The sequence below is a fragment of the Manacus vitellinus genome, unplaced genomic scaffold, assembly GCF_001715985.3.
Source record: "Manacus vitellinus isolate BGI_N305 unplaced genomic scaffold, ASM171598v3 scaffold_62_pilon, whole genome shotgun sequence".
NCBI lineage: Eukaryota > Metazoa > Chordata > Aves > Passeriformes > Pipridae > Manacus > Manacus vitellinus.
The window spans coordinates 1065829-1071485 of NW_021940704.1; the positions used below are offsets into that span (position 1 = coordinate 1065829).

At 51.6% G+C, this 5657-nt stretch overlaps 1 protein-coding gene across 1 annotated transcript in view; it reads left to right on the top strand.

Moving 5' to 3' along the window:
- Positions 1 to 4366: 4366 nt before the first annotated feature.
- Positions 4367 to 5657, top strand: part of VAMP7 (vesicle associated membrane protein 7) — a 12278-nt gene continuing 10987 nt past the window's right edge. The window contains exon 1 of the mRNA XM_008920798.3: positions 4367 to 4374. The gene's annotated coding sequence lies outside the window, so the exon portion shown is untranslated. The remainder of the gene's footprint in view (positions 4375 to 5657) is intronic.

Below are 5657 nucleotides of genomic sequence, written 5' to 3' on the forward strand. Positions count from 1 at the left end.
CTGGTGTGTCACTGGAGTGTTACGGGAGTGTTACTGGGGTGTAAATGGTGTGTTATTACTGTAACTGGCGTGTAACGTGTGTTACTGGGGTGTTACTGGGGTGTAAGTGGCATGTTGTTGGTGTTACTGGAGTGTCACTGGTGTCATTGGTGTGTCACTGGTGTCATTGGTGTGTTACTGGGGTGTAAGTGGTGTGTTATTGATGTTACTGGTATAACTGGTGCGTCACTGGAGTGTTATGGGGGTGTTACTGGGTGTAAGTGGGGTGTTAGTGCTGTAACTGGCATATTACTGGTGTGTTACTGGTGTGTTACTGGGGTGTAACTTGCATGTTACTGGTGTTACTGGAGTGTCACTGGTATGTTACTGGTGTTATTGGCATGTTACTGGTGTGTAACTGGTGTGTGACTGGTGTGTGACTGGTGTTACTGGGGTATAAGTGGTGTGTTATTGGTGTAGCTGGCATGTTGCTGGTGTATTACTGGACTGTTACTGGCATGTTACTGGGGTGTAACTAGTGTGTTATTGGTGTTACTGGTGTGTTATTGGTGTTACTGGTGTATTACTGGGAGTGGAGTGTGTCAGGGATGTTCCACTGGGTGGTTAAATTATTGAATAATCCCAGTTGTGCTGGCACCATTTGGAGGGCTTTTCCAACCCCAGCGATTCCCTGATTCCCATCCCCTGCTGTGGGGGGTCTGTGTTACCTCTCCAGAGAGCTGCTCGTTCCATTGCCATCATGTTCTGTGTCTTTATCCCTTTCCAAACCTTCCGGGAAGGGTTTCGTTTCCGAGCCTGGAAAATGAAACTGGATTCATTTCTCTCCGTACGGATGCAGCAAGGGAGCCTGAAGTAAACTCTGTGTGCAGAACTTGGGATAAGCTTGGGCACAAATGTCACGTTTCTTGGAGCAGAACACCCACAGGGACTGTTCCTTTAAGGAAATAACCATTTCCAGCTGCCCAGGAGAGGCGGAAGGGAAGCCTGGGCTGGTTTCTGCTGAGCTCACCGGGCTCAAACGGCTCCTTTATTGCACTCCCAGGGTTGCAACACCTCCCTTTCAGGCCTCAAACCAGCACCAACGTGATGGATGCCCTTTGCTTTCTGTAAGAGGATTTCTGGAAATGCAGGCAGTGCCCTCCTGGCACAGGCTGGGAATCTTCTGGGCCGGGAGAGGCACTGGGAAACAAGAGATCGACCCCACGGCCCCCCTGTTTCTGATGGTCTGGTTTTTCTGTGCCCTTACAGTAGGAAGGAATTCTTCCCTGGGAGGGTGGTGAGGTGCTGGAATGGATTTCCCAGAGAAACTGTGGCTGCCCCATCCCTGGAAGTGTCCAAGGCCAGGTTGGATGGGGCTTGGAGCAACCTGGGCTAGTGGGAGGTGCCCCTGCCCATGGCAGGGGTGGAATGAGATGGGGTTTAAGGCCCCTTCCAACCCAAACCAGTCTGGGAGTCTGTGGTTCTTGACTCCCTGAGAGCTGCCAATCCCTCCTGGCCCTGCTGAGGGGCTCTTTGGATCCGTGGTGTTTTCTGGGGGCCTGAGGAGTGCATCCTTTTTCTCCCTTCCCTCCTCATTTGGAGCCTTTCCATGCCAGGCCCACCTGGTATCTCCCAAGTGAGTTTTTCTTTTAGGAAGGTTTGGTCTTGGCTACTTCCAGCCATTTAATATAGTGAGTTTACACAGAAAACAGTTCTGCAAAGGGGTGGATTTTAATGGATTTCATTCCTGACTTTTGTAACCACTGGGGAGGGATGTCTCTGACAGGTTTGTGTTACTAACAGGAGTAACACGAGTGTTACAGGGCTGGGGAGATGCTGCTCAGGGAGAAAAATGCTCCTTGTTCATCTGTTCTACTTCATTTAGGCCCTTCTGCTCTAACTGGGGGCTTTGTCATGGCAGAGCAAGGGCTGTTGTCTCCTGAGTAAGGTGAGGGAATCCCGGGAATTGAGGGTTGTGGGATCCTACAGTGACAGTGGGTGTCACCTCACTGGGGTGAGTCCTGCAAATATCCAGTATTAACTGAGTGCAGACGTGTGGCAGTTGTCTAACTCACTTTATAATCCCTCAGCTGCCCTGCTCTGGGAGTTAAGGTTTCCCTCTGCTCTGTGGGCTCTGCAGCCCTGAGGTCTCTCGTGGTGTGTGTGACAGGGGGAGGCTTTGGGGCTGTGTTTCCTTGGACAACTGCTCCTTTATGCCAGCCCTGCTGGGGGGCTGCAGCGGGCAGACGTGCCTTTCCTGGTGCTGGGCAGTCACCTGATTGCTCAAGAGGCTTAGTTGTGTTTGTGGTTCCAGGCTGTGACCTGGTGTTGCACCATGGGCCTGGTGCAGCCTGGCCTGGCCAAAGCCTCTGTGTCCTGGTGGATCCAGAGGGACAGGACTGGGCAGGGAATTCCCTCAGGTTCCTTAGCGCTGCTGCTGCTGTAACTGGTCACAAATTGTTCTTCCTTGTGTTCTTCCTTGTTGGCAAAACTGGGATTGGTGGCAGCTGCAGAGCTCAGGTGTGGAGTGAGTGGAAGCTGGAACAAAGTGCAGTTCGTGTCCTCTGGATAAATCAAAGCTACCGTGGCAGGGGGATGAGTTTAAGCTTGTACAGAATCTCTCCTGAAGGCCAGGACAGTTGAACTTATTATTTTTTGGGCCACAGTTGTTGCTTTTTGGCTGGGAAAATGTGCTCTCCGTGGTCTGGTCAGACAGGAGGGAGCCGAGGTCTGTGATCAGCAGAAACCAGGGCCAGCTGTGTGGTGACAGTTAATCCTTGCTCGGTACCAGATCCCAATCCCAGAATCCCAGAGTGGTTTGGGTTGGAAGGGGCTTTAAACCCCATCTCATCCCACCCCCTGCCATGGGCAGGGACACCTTCCACCAGCCCAGGTTGCTCCAACCTGGCTGTGGACGTTTCCAGGGCAGCCACAGCTTCCCTGGCTGTGTTGCTGCCTTTCTCTGGGCTGTGAGCAGCATTTAACATGATTTTTCTGAGGTTTAGTTTTGTTTCATCCTTGTAAACTCGTTGGGTCTGGTTTTTGCCTCATCCTCTGTCACAGCTTCTTCAGGTGGAGGTTCCTGCAGGAACGTTCCAAAGAGTTGCTTATTCCTTTTTATGTGTCAGCTCTGAGTAATCTCCCCTTTGGCTCTTTTTTCAGCTCAAAATGCTCCTGTCTTAAATAATATTGTGAGCATCAGGTTGAACTTTTGGTCTCTTTAGGTCTGTGGAGGGGGGGGACTTGTGATTAGTAACTTACTCATGCTTAACTAGGGGTAGGTGAGCCTTGCCTTGGAGCACTTGTTGGTGACCCTCACACTCCAATCTCTACACCCCCCTGGTTTGAAGAGCTGAGAGGTCAGCAGAATATCCCTGGGATCTGCTTGTCCTGCTCTAGTGCAATCAGTGTGTGGTTGATTCAGCAACTTAAGACTGGCTTAGAAATGAGCCCAGCCCAAAGGCCAGGCTGGCAGTGCCAAAGGTGGCAGGATGGCAGAGCTCAGGGCTGCTCACCCCCCTGCATGGGTTGGGAGTGTGCAGGTCACTCGGCCTGGGAGCTCTTTCAGGGCAGATTCCTGGAAGGAATTAGGAATTTGGGGTAGCGGGGCAGCCCTGGAATGCTCTGGCAGGTGGGCTCAGGGAGGGGTTATATTTTCTAAGAGGCTTTGCAGTGACTTGGCTCTGCCTGTCATGGGATGTTCTTGGTAGATCCAGTGTTGCAAGAGATGTTGGCAGTGGGTTTGTGAACTCCTTGAAGGCCCTGGCTGTAAACTGGGAGCACTGGAGTTTCACAGGCCTTTGCTTAATCAACTCTTAATTGTTCCATGTATGAGAAGAGCAGTGAGGAGCAGAGTCCTGTGAGAGCCCCAACCCCAACTGGACCCCGGGTCTGACTTGGGGGGTCACCTGCTTTGCTGCTTGAAGGTATTACTTCCTCTTCAAGTATTTTTCCCTGGAAAAAAACCAGTCCTGAGCTTGTGGAGTCAGTGAATGTCTGTTCTGGCTGTGTGGAGTCAGACCAGCTCTGGCTGGGGGGAGTGGAAGAACAGGAGAAACTCGTGATAAATTCTGCTCCAGGGTGATATTTGTTTGATGGTGATTCTTTTCCTCCATCAACTGTTTTTTCTGGCCTCATGTGAACACTTTTCCTCCCTGATAACCTGTGGGAACTCTTCAGGGGATGTGTTGTGTGAAGAACTTGCCTCTGCTGGAACCTGTTCTTGACCTTTGTTTCCATATCTGTTGCAGGCAGTGAGTGATCACCACTTTCTTCCCTGCTTTATATTGTTTCTCCTTGGATATCTTTGTGCTGAGGAGTTTCCTTAGGGAGTGTGTCAGGGGAAAGGTGTTCCCTTGCTTTTCCAGGTCCTGTTACCTCCACAGCCATCTTCAGGTGGATATGGATGTTTAATGGACCATGATAAGCACGACTGTCCTTGAAGATCTTACAGAGAAAAGATTTTTGTCAGTGGTTCTGCCAGGCTGGATGTCAGAGGGCAGTGGGACTGTGGGAGGGAACAAACCCAAACCTGGCTGTTTGTCACCTCTTTTTACTGGCATTTGCTGTCGGGGTTAGGTGGGATATTGGGAAGGAATTCCTGGCTGGGAGGGTGGGGAGGCCCTGGCACAGGTTGCCCAGAGAAGCTGTGGCTGCCCCTGGATCCCTGGAAGCATCCAAGGCCAGGTTGGAGCAGCCTGGGCTAGTGGGAGGTGTCCCTGCCATGGGGTAGAACTGGATGGTATCTTTAAGGTCCCTTCCAACCCAAAGCATTCCATGAGTATTCCCTTTGGCAGTGCTGGCTGGGATCACCTCTGTGCTCCCAGCTGGTTGTGGCTTATCCATGGACTCTGTTCTCTGAAGAAATCCAGGAGTTTATTCCTTTCCCCTTCCAAAGCTGAGCTCCAACCTGTGGGAGGTTTGGGAGGGAGATCCCCTGGTTGCTGCTGGCCAAGCCTGGCTCTGGGGAGCTCAGACTGCCCAAGTGAGACCCCCGGGCTGGGGGGGTGGTTGCACCTCACTAATTGAGGGCTGAAGCTCATTAATTGCTGTGTCCCTCCACCCCCTCTGCCACTGGGGCAGCAGTTCATGTGGAAACATCAACTCTCCAGGGCAGATCTGCTTGGACAGGCCTGGGTAGGACCCACCCCTGAGCCAGAAGAGATCAATAAGTCACGTCAGGCAGCGCCAGGGGGATGGAAAGTCTGGCCTGTGCTCCTCAGAGCCTGAAGACAAACCACCCCTTCCCTCCAGTGTCTCTTCCCAGAGAGGTCCCAACTCCTTGGATGCCTTGAAATAGGTGTGTGAAGGTGTTTCTAGACACACAGGTTTCCAGACACGTTTCTAGATGCAAATCAAAGCAGGCAACAAACAGGGAAATGCAAAGTGAAAAATAAGATTTTGGGGTTTTGCAGGGTCAAAGGTCATCCTAAGTCTTTCCCAGGCAGAAAAGAGGCTTATGGGTGTGTGGGCTGAGTGGAGCAGCTGTCACAGCTGTGCTCTGACATGTGGTTTCATGTGTTAAATCTGGGGGCTCACAGTAGATTAATGTGATGATACTTGAGCTGATTAAGTGTGTCCCTTCCCGTGCCAGCAGGGATGTTTTTCCAGCTCTGGAGAGACATATGGAATCATGGAATGGTTTGGGTTGGAAGGGATATTAAAGCCCATCCAGTCCC